The sequence below is a fragment of the Helianthus annuus genome, chromosome 13 (genome assembly GCF_002127325.2).
Source record: "Helianthus annuus cultivar XRQ/B chromosome 13, HanXRQr2.0-SUNRISE, whole genome shotgun sequence".
In the NCBI taxonomy this organism is placed as follows: Eukaryota; Viridiplantae; Streptophyta; class Magnoliopsida; order Asterales; family Asteraceae; genus Helianthus; species Helianthus annuus.
In genome coordinates, this window is record NC_035445.2 from 161364192 (window position 1) to 161384628 (window position 20437).

General features: G+C 35.8%; 1 long non-coding RNA gene across 1 annotated transcript; it reads right to left on the reverse strand.

Annotated features, from left to right (window-relative positions):
* Window positions 1-1691: 1691 nt before the first annotated feature.
* LOC110900064 lies at window positions 1692-2560 on the reverse strand. Its single transcript, XR_002570745.2, has 2 exons — window positions 2289-2560; window positions 1692-2046 (listed from the first exon to the last, which is right to left on the reverse strand). It is a non-coding gene; the product is annotated as an uncharacterized LOC110900064 (long non-coding RNA).
* Window positions 2561-20437: the final 17877 nt, after the last annotated feature.

Below are 20437 nucleotides of genomic sequence, written 5' to 3' on the forward strand. Positions count from 1 at the left end.
TTTAATCTTATTGTGATTTGATTTAGATAGAAATTAGAGTTTGAACTTTAGGGTGATTTGTTAACTTGTTTTGTTATTAGATTATGCGATGGGGAATAATAAAATGATAACTTTTTTTAATGTTTGATAACGTTTTTTATTTGATATTAATGTTTGACCCGACCCGAATCGAATCACCGACGTCCGACCCAAACATACACCTCGAAACTACATGATATAAAAAATTTTTTAGGTCCGTTACCTTCCGACCCCCCGAACTTTTTTTTCAAGCTTCGCCACTGATTTTGTCAGGTTCATTGTGATGATGCCCTCTGCATATGTTTGTTGATTTTTATTGTCCACACAAATTACATATATATGAATTATTATATAGGGGAAGGTTCATTTGAGAATAAAATTTAATTGAGAAGAAAAAGAATAAAGGGTAATTTTGTAAAACATTAAATAGTTTTTTCACTTATCTCATTTATTATCATTTTTTACTAATTAATTAGTCATAAAGACTATTATCCTTCACACTAACTTTTTTTTGCCTACACACATCAAAAGTTATCCTACATATTTCGAAATTCATCCTACACGTTGAAATTTATCCTACACAACTCGGAATTTATCCTACACAACTCGTAATTTATCCTACACTTTAAATTATTTTATTTTATTTTTTTGAAAAAATATATATTTTGAAGATAAGTTACAAAGTATTAGCTATTAAAGAGGAAGACTACAAATTAATGACCTATGTAGATTTACCATTGTACCCTTATAGTAACATTAAATACTTATATTAAATGAAGTAAAATAAAGCATTCTTATTCGTTGAAATTTGTTCTTTTTTCTTCTTGCAAAAAATTTCTTCTCATTTGAACTCTCCACTATTATCATATCTACCTTTACATTTCATCGTGAGTTAGTAAGAGGTTGTTTGGCAACATCTGAATAGTTAGGTGTTGAACCAGTAAAAAATCTGAACCATTAAGTGTTGAACCAGTAAGAGGTCTGAACCATTAAGAGCTTGTATAATGCTTAACCGTTTTGAGACAAATGTCTGACCAATTCAGATTAGAGGTCGTAACCATTCAGACACTGTATAATGCTTAACCATTCAAAGGTAAATGTCTGAACCATTCGGACATCTACTCGTGAAACAAACAGTCTGAACCATTAAGTGCTGAACTAGTAAGATGTCTGAACCATTAAGAGCCTTATTAAAAGGTAAACAAACAACCCCTAGGTTTTGTTATTTGGGTTTCATATATATAGATATTTAAAAGTTCACTGCAATATTTTAGGGATTAACAAATGGCTAACATTTTATAAATTATTAACATATGGCTAACATTTTATAAATGTTCAGTCTAATAATTGTGTTTAAGAAATTCACGGTGGGTGGGGTTGCTACGGTGTCGAGACAACGGTCGGAGAAGAAGGTTGATGGGGAGGCCGATGGTATCTTTTTTGTTGTGTTGTTTAGTAATTAAAACTAGGTCTTGCCCCGCACTCCGCTGCAGGTTTAATTTCGTATGATTGGCAACTACATTTACTTATATTCAAGATATTAACACAGTTTTATGCCTCTCCAAACTTCTATCCAGAAGAAGCAGTGGCAACAATAACACAATTTCATGCCTATATTCTGATCTCTAACAATTTCATGCCTATATTCTGATCTCTTAAGTGAATCTTTAACATCACCTCTGTAACTTTTGGTGCCAATATCATTTGACATACATGATACATCATGCTCAAATAAGTAAATAGAACCAAAAGCATATATAACAATCAAAAAATTCTAACTTCAATTGTATATAAATAAGAACAACATACGTACACGGTTAAGGCATACTCGATTAAGCAAATTAACCGAAACCGATTACCCGAGATGGAACACTTCAGTTTTGGTTCAGTTAAGGCTCAAAACTGAACCGAACCAAACAGCAGCACTCGCCGTAAAGTTTTGTTTCATAATATTTGAAACTCCCAAACTGAAACAACATCTTGTGTTAGAGCAAACTCTGGTTTCTTCGAGGTTTCCGCCACCACAGCCTGCAAAACCCAATTGAAAATTAGGGTTCCATTTATGAGCATCAAATTTACCCTAAAATAGTTGAGGTTTAACTCTCAGATGAGCCTTAGCTCACCATCACCGAGCAAACAACTATAAATTGGATCAGAAATTCAAGAGGGACAGAGAGAAATATGCAACAGCTGACATCAGAAAAGCACAACGAACATCAAATCCAACAACGTAAATAGATTTGTGAGAGATGAGAGCAAAACATCATAACCTAGTCACCATCTTCGTTCCGCCGTCCCCCATATTTTCCGATCTATGCCGCCGACGTTAAACCCACAAGCAACACCACCACCACCATCATCATCGAAGAACTGCGTAGCCGGGATAAGGAGGCCGATCGGAGGGCATTGTCGGCTCCGCCACCATCGGTCTATTGTCTACCGTTTCTCTGTCTCTCTAGAACCGACTCACTTTCTATCTCTAAGGGCTGTGTGTATGAGTATTCTTGGCAACAAACGTAGCAACGATCATACCGTTATAACGCTGTTAGTTTCCTGTTCCTCACAATGTTGTGAATTAATACATATCTATGAATATTAGCTTTGAGCATATTACATAAACAACCCCTGTGGTTTCTGTTTTATACCGGTAATAAAGTTAATGTTTGCAAAAGGACGAAATTGCCCCTGAAATCTGTTAGAAATAAATGGGGTTAGTGTTAGTACCCCAACTTGTTACAAAATGAAAGGTTAGTACCTCACATTGTTACTTAAACTATTAGTATCTTAAATTGTTAATTTGCATAAACCACAGGAGTTAACTCTATTTTTAATGTTTATTTTAATTTAATGAGTTGATGTAGTTGATTTCTTGACAATTCGGTTGCTATTTGATGACTATGACTATTATTGGTTTAATAACTATGTCCAATGCAATAATCCAACTGTGAAGTTTTCAAGTTTTGGGGCCTTATATAATTTTGAAAAACACAAGATTTTAATGAATAATTAATCTACATTTTGTTTCTAAGCCTAATTTAAGAAAATATGTAATTTTATAAGTTTGGAGATGATATATGAAATTGCCTCTTAAAAGAACTCCTTTTTTTCGCTTTTTAAAATTATAACCATAAAAAATTATTTTGTATAGCCAATGGTTTAAATTATAAATGCATTAAAGTCCTAAATTATTATGTAGAAAATATTGACAATACAATTAATAACCTATAACTTTTTTGCAAATAAAAAGGTATTAATTAATAGTCAAAGGCAACTTGATTTTTTTTTTTTTTTTGAAATGTGAACTTCATTAGAAAACTACCAACCCGAAAATCGGGAGGCACCACAACATAACCGAAATTACATAATTACAAATTTACACCAATTTTCCCAAGACAAGTTCTTAAACTTAGTTCTATTCCTAGCCCACAAGAAACCAAACGACTTCACCTCGCTTAAAACCTTTTCAATTCTAAACCTTTTATTTCTGAATCTCGCTTCATTCCTAGCCTTCCAGAGACTTCAACACGCAATGATAATCAAACCTTGAAATATAGATTTCTCTGGTTCATTTAACCCACAATACAAGAGGACCTTCATAAGATCTTAGAACGAGAACGCAAAAATTTGTGGAACCAGACACCAACAACTGATCGAATTCCAAACAACATTAGCAGCAATACACCCCGTGAACAAATTGGAAACCGCATCCTCGCCTTCATCACAAAAACCGCAGCTCAACTCTAGGATATTGACGTTTCTTTTACGAAGGGCCTCCACCGTAGGAATTCTGCCTAGCCCCGCCCGCCAAGCGAAAATGTTACACTTAGCGGGAACCCACTTGCACCAATTAAAGCTTGAACTATTATCAGATCCACGACCAATATTTAGAATTCGTACGTTTTATGTTGGTACGTGGCATGTTTTGGCATTTCTTTTGCCGATGCTTTACGTTGAACTCAACCCAACTTAAAAGGCTAATCGATTCCGTAAACCCCAAAGACTCATTTGACACATTACCAAACCCTGCCCTATTCAATCAAAACATTGATATGGATATAGACTAGACTAGACTATACAATAATTATCGATGTAACAAAATATATAGAGTTCTAAGTATTAGTCAATAAATCAGTGATAAGATTAGATATGTATGCATGTGGCATTTAATTCGGTTTCTAAATGAATTAATTTTGAAAGAAAGTAAAAGGAGACCAAACACACTAGTTATAATGGTACCTTAAATGAAACATAACATATATTATTAATTTTCATTTACATATGTTTGATTTTGGTGACGGGTGCAAGATTTTTTGGTTCAGAATACTCCTTGCAAATGTTTAGTGAACCAGTGTCAGTGTAGGTATTTTTTAACAACAACGAATAATTTTTTTATTTAACTAAAATGATACTAGTGGGGAGCTAGAAGGAATAAACCACAATCACCCGTTTAGAACCCGAAAAACAGAGGGGGAAATAATAAAAGTAACAAACTACCAATACCAAAACATTCAAAAGTCTTAGATAAATATAGAGCGTAACCAGTTGTCACATGAAAAAGCTTGAATTTTTATATCCTCCACAATCCTCTCGATTAGGTGCCTTAGTTTAGAAAAGATCCAACCATTCCTAGATTAATAGAGAATCTAAAGTGTGGTGTAGATTATCCGTTTGCATAAAACTAAATAAAAACTTTTATTAATTAATTTACCATTCAGAAGTAAAGGAAAGCTGAAAATTACATACAATTACAAATAAATTAAAGAAGAACAAGAACGGAACATAAACTTAAAATTTGAAGTTTTTGGCTGAGGATCGTGTTAGACATGAGTCCCCTTAAAACAAATTTTGAGTCTCCCAAAAAAACTCGTTTGTTTCTAGGATATAACAGCGTAAGCGGTTGCACTGCCGGAGATGACGAAAACCCGAAGGTATACCTTGAAACAAGAAGAGAGAAGAAGAAAAATATGCAGAGTGAGGTTAGCATAAAGGTGTTTTTCAGTGTGACTTCTTCTGCAGGTGTGATGCTACTGCATCTGTGTTGAAACGACAAAACATGAATTAAAGAAGAGGATTAAATTGCATTAAACGTCTTTAATGCTTTTTTGTTCGTCCTTTAACTCTCAGTCAATGCTCTTAACTCGTATGTTTCAACTGCAGATTCGAAACTGATCTACTGTTGAAGTCTAGAAGTTGTTGCGCCACTCAGGCGTGCACACGCCACGTCACAGTAAACCTATACGAACATGTCATATAGTCTCGCCGTATTGGCTCACTTTTGTATGCCACACGTGTCGCCTCCTGCTGAAGCGCACGTGCGCTGACAAGGACATCACCTGGTCATCCGCATTGTACTCGTGCACCACCCTCCATGCTATGTCATCCGCCAGGGTGACCCGCCACTGGCCAAGCGCCATGTACTCGCGCGCCACCCACCATGCCATGCCATCCGCCAAGGTTGACCCGTCACCTGGTCCTTGCAGCCTTTGTGGTCAAAAATACAAAGGCGGCTCTCAACCGGCTAGCGACGAAGTGTAAAGTGCACCATCAAAGCGACACATTGTGTCTATCGCCCACGCCATGTGCACGCGTATGTGCACGCGCGTGTGTGAGTGCTCCGCACCTTTCGCGAGTACACTAGTGTATGGTTTCATGGAACAATAATGGAGTGTCCCACATTAAGGTTCTATCTCTCCTTCTATGTGATACAATGGAGTGTCCCACATTAAGGTTCATCTCTCCTTCTATGTGATACAAGGTGTCACTTTCTCATTCTATTTCAATATTTCAGCATTCAATATTTCAAATAAAAAAACATTGAACATCGATATCTATCTTAGCTTCTTTTCACAAAATTTCCGACATAGATAATTAATAAAGAGTTTTACCTTTCTTTCCTCCTTTGAGCCTTGACATTTTATAGCCTCTTCTATAATCATAGAGGGGACGAAACACTTGAATTGTGATCCATCCATTAAAAAAAAAAAAAAAAAAAAAAAAAAAAAAAAAAAAAAACCTTTACCACACAACTTTCGCAACCAGGCACCTGATAGAAACATGATTGCCATCCTCCATCTCAAGGAAACATAATGGACACGTACTAGACAGGACTACAACACCTATAGCCACAAGATTCACTGCTAAAGGTATACAATAGACCATGGTCTCCAAATCAAACATATTACCTTCAAAAGGATCCATAATTTTAACCATCTGATCTGCGGGTAATCGTTGAAGGGCTTGATTGATTATTAAACCACCTCCAACAAGAGGATGTTGAGAACCTTCCATTTGATTCACCTTCCCAACCCCAAGAACAAGTGACCTCCAAAACAATATAAGCTACCGTGATTCAAAATCTTCAAGTTCTTTCATTAACAACAAGTCATTCTACCCGTGTCAATTGGCTATTTATCTAGCAGTCACGCAAGCTACCGTGATTCAAAACTTAGATGGTTTGCATATCGGATATTGTTTAACACATTATTTTTTTACCCGTGTCACTTGACGCCGCTCTTTACCACTTGGGTGATGGTCACCCTGTGAAATCCACATATCAAGCACATTTTTTGTTTTCAAACATATATATCAAATATGCAAACCATCTAAGTTTATTCGTTAAATTAAGAAAACTATTTTCTATAATTCTTGTGACTTGGTTGGACAATATAACAAAAAAGTACTAAATAATAAATAAATATGTGACTTTTTTATGTTTGAGATGGACTTAAAGAAAGACTTTCATATAGTTTGTTGTTTTTTTGTTTTCTGCTATTATTACTTGGAAGTTAGTGTATTATTATTATTATTTGCTCCCCTTATTCCCACACCCCCTAGATCTTATTTTCACATCCCTAGTGTATACGGGCCGTATACAAAATATACGGCCCGTATAGAATGTTTGAAAAGGAAAATGCGCAGAGAATGTTTTTTTTTTTTTTGTTTTATTATATACGGCCCGTATATAGTTATACGAGCCGTATACAAGTGTATACGGTTTATAAAAAGTATACGGCTCAATGGATTTATTTCTGAGGTTTTTGATGTTTACCAAATGTATACGGGCCGTATAACTGTATATGGGACGTATAGATTGATGTTTTTCAATTATCACGTTTTTTCCCGTAAAAGCACCATCATTCTAGGGTTTCAATTATCACGTTTTTTTCCCGTAAAAGCACCATCATTCTAGGGTTTCTAAACTCTTCATCACCTTTAAACAACGTTGATCGGAACACGCCGCTTAAATCGGAGCACAAGTAGAGTAACGTTAACGATCAGTCCGTTGATCAAGTAACTAGCAGAAGAACCCGACACAAACAAGTTCTCCACAGTTTGTTATTCAGATCTCTGTTCGGTCATCTTTCCAAACTACAACACACGATAACTTTAAACTTTATAGTGTGTGATTTGACCAGGAAATGATTGGAGGTGATTGCTACCTTTAATAAGCTGTCATAGTTGTCAAATTCGATTTCAACAAATCTTTTCCTTTTCCTTCAATTTCTAGAGCATTCTCCGTAACATGAAGACGTGTCGGGTTCTTCTACTAGTGGTATTTTAATGAAGTATTGAAGACTGAATGTGCAAACCCAACCGTTTTTTACCACGGAAACGGTGGCTATGCGAAATACAAACCGCAACCGTTTTTTACTACGGAAACGGTGGCTATGCGAAATACAAACCGCAATCTTTTGTGACTATGGGAAACACAAGTTTTCTTTTTAAGCTTGATGGATGTCCGTTATCTCAGTTGAGGCCGGCATTGTTTAAATCTGAATTTAAGTAGATGTTACGTGTAACTTCATTAAACCAAGAACAAAGCCTATTTCGAAACTCATATGTTCGTATCAGCGTTGTTTATCACCCTGTGTGACCATTGGAAACCCGACAAACAGTCTTGACAACTGTAACAGCTTATCTATCTGTGTGTGTCACATCCATCCTGTTATAGCAATCGATATGATTAATTTTACAGATTTTTTTTTCTAATTAGCGTTGTTAACTACCAAAAGAATGCATACACAAATAGTTCTAGTGGACGAAGCAAATAGACCGTTGTTATTGTGTCTATCTCGGCTGTTCAGTACTTTCGTGATAATAAAACAAGCAGACATTGATTTTGCCAAGATTGAAGGAAAGAATCTGGCCATAAGCGTTGTGGATTCTCAGCGTTATTCGAATGTAAGTGGATCGGGTTCTGCTAGTTATTCGGAATGTTTCGAATCATCACAGAAGACGTGTCGGGTTCAACTCTCCTATATCAACATACTCTTCTCCAGACGCTTAGTTGTTACGAATGACAACTTGAGGGGTCTAGTTAACTTTCAGATTCAGATTCAATTCAGGAAGCAGATGATTGGAGCGCAGGAATCAATGCAAAACCCTCACCCTAGTGCATATTCAATCTTCATTGCTTCATTAAAATTACAACACACGATAAAATGCTTGGAACTCACCTGATAACAAATAATCAGTTCAGACTTTCAACAATCGACATGTGGTCCTTGTTTTTCCACGTCATTATGTCACTTTGTGTGTTGACGAAGCTGACAAACACATTGGTATTTTCTCAAAATGTGCAAACTTGAAGAATCTCACATTAAAGGAGTTTGCAACAACGGGATCAAATGGTTTGAGTATCTTTCATCCTCGTTTGGCTAATCTCACACAATGATGAACAGATGATGTCAGATAATACTTCATTTGTCGAGAAACCATACTGTCAAGAAACTAACATCTTTTAATACTTCATTGCGTATGTGCTGTAGAAACCGGTGATGAATTTGTGTATCTAAATCAGGTTCTCTGCCTTAGATCGGTCATTCCTTGCGATACATGAACGTTGTATTCTTGTCTTTCAGAATCAGGTTCTCAAAACAAGGATCGTTCTAATAGATTAAAGAGAATAAACCAATTTTTACCATTTTTTACCCATAGTATACGGGCCGTATAACAATATACGACCGTATACATCGTTCGTATACATTGTATACGATCGGTAAAAAAATTTTTTACCGAGAGTATACGGCCGTATAAACCATATACGGCCCGTATACATATGGTAAAAACCTCTGTAATCTTTATATAGTGTGTGATTTGACCGATTGTATTAAGTTATCTCTGTTGAATTTGATTTCAACAAATCTTTTCCTTTTCCTTCAATTTCTAGAACATTCTCCGTAACATGAAGAGAAATCAATTGTATTTTTTTAGTTTCTTCTCTTGTTAAGTTTCTGAACCAACCAAAATCCACAAATTCCAACAGTTTAGGCATTCGAAAATACGAGGTGTCACAGTCTCCCCTACTTTAGGAGATTTCGTCCTCGAAATCTTAAGAAGAAGACTGATTCGTGTTCCCAAACTTGAAATGAAGATAACGCTCAAATATAAACTTTCGTTGAAAACGAAAAAAGAGTTGGCAACTACCTCTGAGGTAAGGAAATCACCCCTGGCTCATTGGTGAAGTTGAAAATTCAAAGAAGCTAATCGTCAAGGTAAGGAAATCACTCATATCTTGATGATATTAGCATAAGATTTAGAACAATCCACATGACACACTTAGTTAACAAGATTAACGTATCACTGGCATGTGAATAAACATGTCAACCCATCGTGTACCGCAATTGAAAGACTTAACATGACCACTAGAATACGGGCGGGCGCTACTCCTATAGCACTACGCATAGTGCTATACATGTTAAGGTGTGGGTTAAAAGACAAGTTCATCACATAAGAATAACCCAGTAATCACGAATCCAGTATAACATATTAGTATGCATGTATTAAATTGAAATTATATAACGCACAAATGTAGAACACGTGAAGAAAATGAGGTAGCATAAAAGAGATTTAACGTAAAACATAATAATTGAGATAACATAAAAAGAGATTTATCATAAAAATAGGGATTGTCACGGAACGTAACATAAGACTATTCCAAAGTGAGTCGAAATCCTTTTCGAATTAAGGAGACGTGCTTTGGCCTAATAGACAAACACTCTCATCGAGGAGCGACTAACGATGTTTGTCCTTCCAGTTACTACACGTCCTTAATCGATTGGGAAAATCGAAACTTTGGCGAGATTGAAAATCAAGGAATGGGACTAGTTAACAAGATGCGAGTTTCACCTCTAACTTGATAACATCGTACCCTGATGTGGTTGGTACTCATCCAAGGATGAGGGTCCACTAGAATATGAAATGGAAATTCCCATCAAGGTATGGATATCACTCCTAACTTGAGGGTAGATTTCGTGCAAAAATCGAAGCATAGCTGAGTGAAAATCATCACCAAGTGTGGGAATCACCCCTATCTTGATGAATCATTTCGATTGTATTGTAAGAGTGTCTTCAAAGCTTCCATGTGTGTATTGTGTTAGCCTTAGGAAAGGCTTGTATTTTAGAAGTCCAAAAGAATAGAGGGAAGCAAGGAAGAGAGAAGGGAATATTGTCTTAAACAACAAATAAATGAGAAAGCTCCTAAACTATAGACTAGGTAAAAGTATTCCTACTTTTCCTAATTCCCTATAGTTATGGCTCTGATACCAATCTGGTATCAGAGTACTCCTACTATAGACTAGGGAAAAGTATGGCAATCCTACCTAATTCCCTATAGTTATGGCTCTGATACCAATCTGTCACACCCCAACCGATGGCGGAAACATCGGGATGAGACGTACAAACTGTTCAAAGACATCATAACACTAAATGTGACAATATAATTAAATTTCATTTATTAAAATTGCAAAGTTTCATACATAGTCATAAGAAAGGAAATAACAAAACATCAAACATAGATTATTTCAAGGTGGGTTTCTAAGCCATCCTATTTATTTCTTCCAAATCTTGATTCCTCATCCTGCAGTATGCATTTAAAATAAAGTCAACAACACATGTTGGCGAGTATACAAGTTTGAATATAGCATAATATGTTTAAAATAGTTTAACATGTTTTTAATCGTTTTGACCATACATAGCATTCAAACACAATTATGAATAAAATCATGCATTTTCATTATGATTTCAAGTCTCGAGTACAATTTTGGAATAGAATCAAATACCACAAAGGTACAACTTACAAAAATAGAAAGTACAAGCAGACTTGCCAAAAAAAATGGAAAGATCGAAAATACGAGGTGTCACATACTTCGTTTTTACCGTCCAGTTTCCAAACTCTTTCACTCAAAGTTAATATTCACTGTGGTGGATGCAAGCATAAAGTTAGAAAAATACTCAAGAAGATTGAAGAGTACACAACTGAAGGTTCAGTGCACGAAAAGTTTCTTACGAACGATATGTATCAGGAAGCTCAGTATCAACAACTTGTGAGTGGGAATATGGCTACGAAGAATAGTATGGATAAACAATCACCGGTACGGATTTTGGTGTTTTGGTAGGTTGAAAGAGGTGAATGGTCCTTATTTTTCCATGTGCTTGTGCTGTAGAAACCGGTGATGAACTTGTGCTGTAGAAACCGGTGATGAACTTGTGCTGTAGAAACCGGTGATGAACTTGTGCTGTAGAAACCGGTGATGAACTTGTGTTGTAGAAACCGGTGATGAACTTGTAAAATGCTTGTAAAATTGCATCAACTCTCCTATATCAACATACTCTTCTCCAGACGCTTAGTTGTTATGAATGACAACTTGAGGCGTCTAGTTAATCTATTACAAGCTACAACACACGATAACTTTACACTTTATATAGTGTGTGATTTGACCGGTTGTATTCAGTTATTTCAGTTGATCCACAAATTCCAACAAATATTTCACTCCAGTAGCTGAAACCAAACGTAGACGGAGATGATAGCTCTTTCACTCATCACAGAAGACGTGTCGTGTCACACCCCAACCGATGGCGGAAACATCGGGATGAGACGAACAAATTGCTCAAAACATCATAACACTACATGTGACAATATAATTAAATTTCATTTATTAAAATTTCAAAGTTTCATACATTGTCATAAAAGGAAATAACAAACATTAAACATAGTTTATTTCAAAAGTGGGTTTCTAGGCCATCCTACTAATTTCTTCAAATCTTGACTTCCTCATCCTGCAGTATGCATTTAAAATAAAGTCAACAAAACATGTTGGCGAGTATACAAGTTTGAATATAGTATAATATGTTTGAAATAGTTTAACATACTCAAATCCACGTGACTACATGATTTCATATTAACAGTTATACTCGTAACGATGATATCTATGTGTTCAAACCAAAGTTTAACGCAATTAACATAGCCTAACCCTAGAAGGGTGGTAACATGAGTAACATAGAATAAACCTAACAATACCCATAATATTATGGGAGGGGCGTTTCTCAACCTACAGCGCTGCCATTGTTAGGGGAGGCTTGCAAAGTTAATGAACACACAGTCATAAATGTTTAACAGTAGCATAACGTGATTAACATGAGTCAAATAGATTCACATAAAATGTGGATTGATAGTGCAAAAATGTTTAACATAGTGTGTTTGATATAGAAATGCATACAGCACCCAAAATGTGATAAAATAGAAAATGGGTCATGTATACTCACCTTAGGTTGCGTTGCGTTTTTCTTGGAAAAGATTAGGAACAAGAGATTGCCCAAGAGAATGTGCACAAGAGATTTACCCTATTAATTTTGAGGATTTGTTAAATATTGGGAATTTAGAGATTATTTAAATAACAAGGCATTTATAAAAATAATATTAACATTTCTAAAGTGAAATAATATTAATATGCCTTATTTTTATATCTTGCATTTAATGAAAGAAATGTCAATTTATTTTATAAATAAGTGAATATAATAATACTGATTTGTATATAATATTAAAATAATATTTCTGATTTTACCAACATATTATAAATATTATCACTAAAATTTTGGATTATATAAATAATAATTCCTGATTATAATATATTTAAAATAGTAATTCTGATATATATAAAGTAATAATTCTGCTTATTATTAACATTAATAATAGATTAATAATTCTGTTTTAAAATAATAAATCTGATTATTATATATAAAATAATAATTCTAATTTAAATAAAATAGTAAATCTGTTTATTATATAATAATTCTGATTTAGATAAAATAAAATAATAAATCTGATTATATAAAATAATAAACCTGATTAATAATTCGGATTTATTTAGTAAAATAATAATTCTGTTAATTAAATTCTGTTTTTTTTTATATAAAAATTCTGAAAATCTAAAATAACCTGATTATTATAATAATTCTGAATAAAATAGTAAATATGATTAAATAAGGAATAATAATTCAGATTTTAAATAATAATTTAAATAATAATTCTGAAAATATAAAAATAAATCTGATTTATTTTGTTGTAAATATTCTGAAAAAAAAACAGAAATAATAATTCTGTTATAAAATTTCAGATTTAATAATATATTAATAAATCTGTTTAATAATAATAATAATTATATTAATAAATCTGTTTAATAATAATAATTATTCTGATTAAATATAGTAATAATATATTTGTTTAAATATATCTGATTATAAATATAGATAAATAAATAAATAAAGATTATAATATTAATATTAATAATCTAATAATAATAATAATATTAATAATAATAATACTAATAGGTAATAATAATATTAATAATATTAACAATATTTATATTACTGTAATAGTAATATTAACACAAAACAAAGAAATCGAAATCCGAAAACGTAAAGCCAGAAAAGAAGAGGGTACCGGACTGTTGCGGACGGCGGTGGGTGGTGGTTTCCGGTGGTTCGCAGCGGCGAAGGTGGTGATCGGTGGTTCTCCGGCGAAGGTTAACGAAGACTCGAATCGGTTGCGGTTTGTTTCGGTTTGTTTCGGGTGTGAAGGAACGATCATGAAGGTTAGTCGGGTTTATATAGAAGTAGGACGTCGGTTACGAACATGAAGGGTCTCGGTTTTCCGGTAAACAAGCCAACAGTCGGAGAAGACGATCGGTTTAGGCGGTTATATTTGAATTTAGCGTATTTAATTAGCGGTTAAATATCATTCGGTTTCAAGATATGCCGGATGTGGCATGCCCGGCCGAGTGGTTAGTCGCTTGTTTGTTAAGTGCATGGTCCTGAGTTCGATTCTTGTCCCGCGCGGTTCAACCCCCCTTTTTTTACTAACATATATCCTGACTAACTGGGTTAGTCACTAACTGAGTTTTCTAACTCAGTTAGTGCTGCCCTTTGATAAAATTAACCTGGTTAGCTGATTTAACCAGGATTAGCTAACCAGGTTAGTTTAACTAACGAAAATGATCAAAAATCATAAAAAATTCAGTTTTAAATATTTATTTATTTAATTTTAATTATTAGTTTACTTATTTTAAATATTAATAAAATAATATAAAAATTATTTTAACCCAAATTTTGATATTTTTACCGAATTAACGTATAAATTCCCGATTTTTGTACGGTTTAGGGTAATCTCTTGGCAATGATGAATTTGAGAGCTGAGATTAAGATGTATTTTCACTGTTTTTACGTGTTTAACATAGTTTAACATGTTATCAATTGTTTTGACAATACATAGCATTCAAACACAGATATGAATAAAATCATGCACTTTCATTATGATTTCAAGTCTCGAGTACAATTTGGGAATAGAACCAAATACCACAAAGGTACAACTTACAAAAATAGAAAGTACAAGTAGACTTGCCAAAAATGGAAAGATTGAAAATACGAGGTGTCACATGTCGGGTTCTTGTTGATGCAGATTTTGTGTCCGATGCTTGTCGAATAGATTAGTTATTATTTTACGCTGAATTTGTAATAGTTAGTGAAATGGTCTAACGAACGTGTATAGACCCGCTCGTTTGAAGTGGTCAAACGAGAGGGTTATTCGTTTGACCGTGTGTGGTTGCAAGACAAACAATGGTTGTTTAATGTTGGTGTCGAAAGATAAGGCATCGAAGGATTGTGTATCCTTCGATGAGCTCGAAAGATATCCATCGAAGGTTGAAGATGGACCTCGAAGGATATGGCATCCTTCGAGGTATATGTGTATCTTTCGAAAGCTGGATGGTCGACAGATGATCTATCGACCAGTCAGTTTGATCCTTCGACCATACAACCTGTGTTTGGTATAAATACCAACACTTTGTCATTTGCAACATAAGAGTGAGAGCACAAGTGTGTGCAAGAGAGTGAGAGGAGGTTTGTGACCTCACCGGGAGAAATCACCACTTGATTTCTCCCTGGATGTATACTTCTTTGGTATTAGTTCGGTTATCATGTAATCGGGCCGACTTGTAATGTTTTACTACCGGATTTATGCAAAGTTGTTTGTTTATCATCTCTTATCTCTTCCATCTTTGAACATAATCATGAAAATCACGGTTTTGATCCCGAAACAGGAACCTACAATTGGTATCAGAGCCATGGTGTCCGATTTAGTAAAACTAACCGTTTACTAAGTCACATGTGCTCTAGATCTGTGATTTTTGTGCGTTTTTGTTCAAGATGTAAAAATGGTGAAAATGAGAAAAACTCAGATCTGGACCCGAATATTCAGATCTGTGCTAAAACGAGTGTTGGGTTTTATGTTTTTCTCCTAAATATTCAAGTTATCATCACAAAAATTGTATACAAAGTGTTTCATCAAATCTGCATATTTACACAGTCTCATGGGTTCTTGATGTTCTTGATATCTTCATACTTCGAAGGGTCAAGTAGCTTCTCGAAGGGTCACCTGAACAGAATCGAAGGATCACCTTTACCCCACTATTTTTCGAAAGGTCACTGTTTGAATCGAAGGATCATTTTTCTTTCTTCTCGAAGGGTCTTCCTCACCCCTAAACAACCCCGAAGGATCAGTATAAACAACTTCGAAAGATCAGCATATGTTGTGAATCGAAAGATCTTTCATACCCCGAATGATGTAGAGTTGTTTCGAAGGATCATCAACTTCGAGGGATGTTCTGTATCGAAAGATTCTCCTACAACTTCGAAAGATGTATAGGGGCTCGAAAGATCAGTCTGCATTTAATTTCGATTTGAGATCTGTTCGGATCTTCTTACATCAGCTTCGTTTCGCTCAGATTTTCTTAAATCCGCTGAGATCTGCTCCGCTCCTCTTGTTTGACCAGGTAAGGTGGGGTGTTAATTGATGAGAAGGTGGGTATTCAATTGAGAGAGGGAGAGATCAGAAGTAGCGGCTGCAATTATGTTTGAAGCTGGTGCTGGGTATCTTCGAAGGTAAAGAAGACAAAGTTGTCGGCTGGATTTTTTATGTAATTTGGGGTTTTGGTTGGTATCTTAGAGGTAAAGAAAGAATGAGGGCAAACGAGGTTGGTGGCTGACATATGTCTAGGGCTTGTTGATTAGGCCCACAATTCTACACTACATATTTACTGGCCGTGAATTGGCATTTCTTTATTTTGGGCCATTTACATATTTTGTGTTTGACAAACTTATCTCTTGGGCCTTCGAGGACTAGTTGATGGGTCAATCAAATGTTACAAATTTGTGCACATGGGATTGATAATTTTTTTTGGAGCATGCATTTTTTTTTGGGGCCCACATGAACATAAAAGAATTTGAGAGAGAATGGTTTCAACGGCTGAAATCCATGATGCATGTGGTCTCAATGTATTAGATGGTTTGAACATGGAATGCTTATTGGGGGCCCACATGATGGATTAATTCTCATACTTTGTCGGGTGTTCGCGAATTTTAGTTGAATCGGGCTTCTAAAAGTCAACGCCAAATCCGTACGGGTTCGAGAGCGCGCGGGATGATGCGGCATGATGAAAACAAGAGATGATGAAAACTTGATTTTTTTTTAAAAATATTGTGGGGTAGTCACGGTTACCGATGCAAATAGCAAAAATGGTGACGCGACTATTATGGGCCAAAAACAACACGGTATGTTCGCTTCCGCACGTCAATATTTATGATTGTTATCGTTTATTCGGAAATGTTCGAAGGCATTTTGTTTATTGTCATATTCTCGCATTTGAAGACGAACGTATGAACCTAGAACGTCAATACCGGTCCTAACGAGTTCACAAAGTCTTTGGAGGGATACAAGTCGGATCTTACGGGGTACTAGGCGAAATTTCTTTATCAACTAGAATATGCAACGAAGAAATCTTTTTGTTTATTGTCATATTCTCGCATTTGGTAACGAATGAATGAACCTAGAATGTCAATACCGGTCCTAACGAGTTCACAAAGTCTTTGGAGGGATACAAGTCGGATCCTAAGGGGTACTAGGGGACGTTCTTATTCAACTAGAATATGCAAAGAAGAAAGTCGTTTTCGTGAATTTTCGGAACCGAGAACATTCAATGAAGATTGACGACAGTTCCGCTCAGTGGAGTGAATTGGTGAACATTTGACGACAGTTTCTTTGAAGTGGAAAGAATCTGTTAAGGTTTAGACATTTACCAAAGAAATGGGGGGATAAAAATTTTCATATGTTGAATTTCTTCGGTAAATTTCTAAACGCAATCACAGGTGGTAGAGTTTGTGATTTTCTGGTGATACATACGGTTCTGCGTGGAATGTTTTGCACAGACACATATTTGAGAATTTTAATTAATTCTCCAGCCAGCGTGAAGGGTTTTGCACGGAAACATACAGGTATCTAAAGTCGACAGTTGTTTCAAAGCGCTGTTTACTGAAGACCTGGGGAATCTTTATGGAAGTTGATAGTTCAAGGCTGAAGACCTGCAGGATTCGGTTTTGGGTTTGATGTTTCTTTGGGATTTTACAGGGATCTGGGGGTAACTCAATTCGTTGAGTTTGCAAACGATGTACTTGGTCAAGCTGACTTCCTGAGTACTGATGCTGAAGATCCGTAGTGCATTACGTGGTCAACTTCACAAAGGCGAGACAATGAGATCTGGATGTAGTTCAACTAAGCGTGCCGTTTGGTTGAGCTTGCAAGGGATACACTTGGTCTAGCTGACTTTCCTGAGTGTTGATGCTGAAGATTAAAGTGCATTACTTGGTCGATTCCACAAAGACGGGTTACAGAAGACAGTTCACCAGAAATCTCTATCAATGTAGTATGCTTGAAGATCAAGACTTGATGCAGTTGTTTAAGAATGGAACCCTTATCAAATGCCGGTTGGAGTTTTGGAAGATCAGCGGAAGATCGGTCAATTGAGCCTTTTGAGGAAATTGCACAACACCCAACACGGATACGCGTACTTTGAGGGGGAAATATTATACAGGGAGCATCAAGATACTACTTACCTGGATCATCGGTCAAGGGGGAATTTGTTAACACAGAGAAGATGAATACCTGACTGAAGATCGATTGCAGTTGCATTTTCAGCATTCGACAGCAACGGACAAGGGGGAATTTGTTGATGCAGATTTTGTGTCCGATGCTTGTCGAATAGATTAGTTATTATTTTACGCTGAATTTGTAATAGTTAGTGAAATGGTCTAACGAACGTGTATAGACCCGCTCGTTTGAAGTGGTCAAACGAGAGGGTTATTCGTTTGACCGTGTGTGGTTGCAAGACAAACAATGGTTGTTTAATGTTGGTGTCGAAAGATAAGGCATCGAAGGATTGTGTATCCTTCGATGAGCTCGAAAGATATCCATCGAAGGTTGAAGATGGACCTCGAAGGATATGGCATCCTTCGAGGTATATGTGTATCTTTCGAAAGCTGGATGGTCGACAGATGATCTATCGACCAGTCAGTTTGATCCTTCGACCATACAACCTGTGTTTGGTATAAATACCAACACTTTGTCATTTGCAACATAAGAGTGAGAGCACAAGTGTGTGCAAGAGAGTGAGAGGAGGTTTGTGACCTCACCGGGAGAAATCACCACTTGATTTCTCCCTGGATGTATACTTCTTTGGTATTAGTTCGGTTATCATGTAATCGGGCCGACTTGTAATGTTTTACTACCGGATTTATGCAAAGTTGTTTGTTTATCATCTCTTATCTCTTCCATCTTTGAACATAATCATGAAAATCACGGTTTTGATCCCGAAACAGGAACCTACAGTTCTTCTGGTAACCGGAAGAGAAAAAACAGCAGTGATTCGGAATGTTTGGAATCATCATAGAAGACGTGTCGGGTTCTTCTGCTAGTGGTATGAGTAACGTTACCGATCAGTCCGTTGATCAAGTAACTAGCAGAAGTTGATCCACAAATTCCAACAAATATTTCACTCCAGTAGCTGAAACTAAACGTAGACGGAGATGATAGGCTGGTAACCGGAAGAGAAAAAACGGCATGATTCGGAATGTTTCGAATCATCACAGAAGACGTGTCGGGTTCTTGCAACTTAAATCCACAATCAACGTATACAGATGCAAGAGAATGGCGAGTTATTTTCAGTTATTTCTGTTGATCCACAAATTCCATTGTTTAAATCAGAATCAGGTTCTCAAGACAATGATCGTTCTAATAGATTAAAGAGAATAAACCAATTTTTACCATTTTTTACCCATAGTATACGGGCCGTATAACAATATACGACCCGTATACAATCGTCGTATACATAGTATACGATCGGTAAAAATATTTTTTACCAGTCGTATACGGCCGTATAAACGGTATACGACCTGTATATGCATGGTAAAAATTTTTGAAAATTCAGGTTTACCTTGTTAGTTTCTCAAACATTAATAAACATCTGCTTCCTGAATCTGAATCAGAATGTTAACTCTTTCCTTTTCATGAGGTAAAACCGGTTTCAACATCGAGGGTTGTATCGGAATCAGGCGTTGGAAGGATTGTAGTAGTAGGACATTGGTACCACTGTGAAAGTTGCACCAGGAAGCTCAACTTTAACGGACCGGTTATTCGACTGAGTAATCAATTGTATTTTTTTAGTTGATTCTCTTGTTAAGTTTTTCTGATCCAACCGAAATCCACAAATTCAAGTCAAGGATCGTTCTAATAGATTAGTGAGAATAAACCCTCGTTTCTTCATCTTCATCTTCAAAAACAATAATGAACAGATGATGTTGGGAATTAAACGCATGTACGTGACAAAACAAGGATCGTTCTAATAGATTAAAGAGAATAAAGCAACCGAAGAGGCAGCAAGGACAGATAATACTTCATTTGTCGAGAAACCATACTGTCAATAAACTACCATCTTTTACTCATAAACCCTTGAATCCCAACGCTTCGCTAAAAGAGCCTGTATTAGAAACCATCCTATGCCTTTTACCAACCGAAGAGGCAGCAAGGACAGATAATACTTAATTTGTCGAGAAACCATATTGTCAGAATGTTAACTCTTTCACTCATAAACATCTTCTTCCTGAATCTGAATCAGAATGTTAACTGTTTCACTCATCAATATCTGCTTCCTGAATCTGAATCAGAATGTTAACTCTTTCACTCATCAACATCGAGGGTTGTATCGGAATCAGGCGTTGGAAGGATTGTAGTAGTAGGACATTGGTACCACTGTGA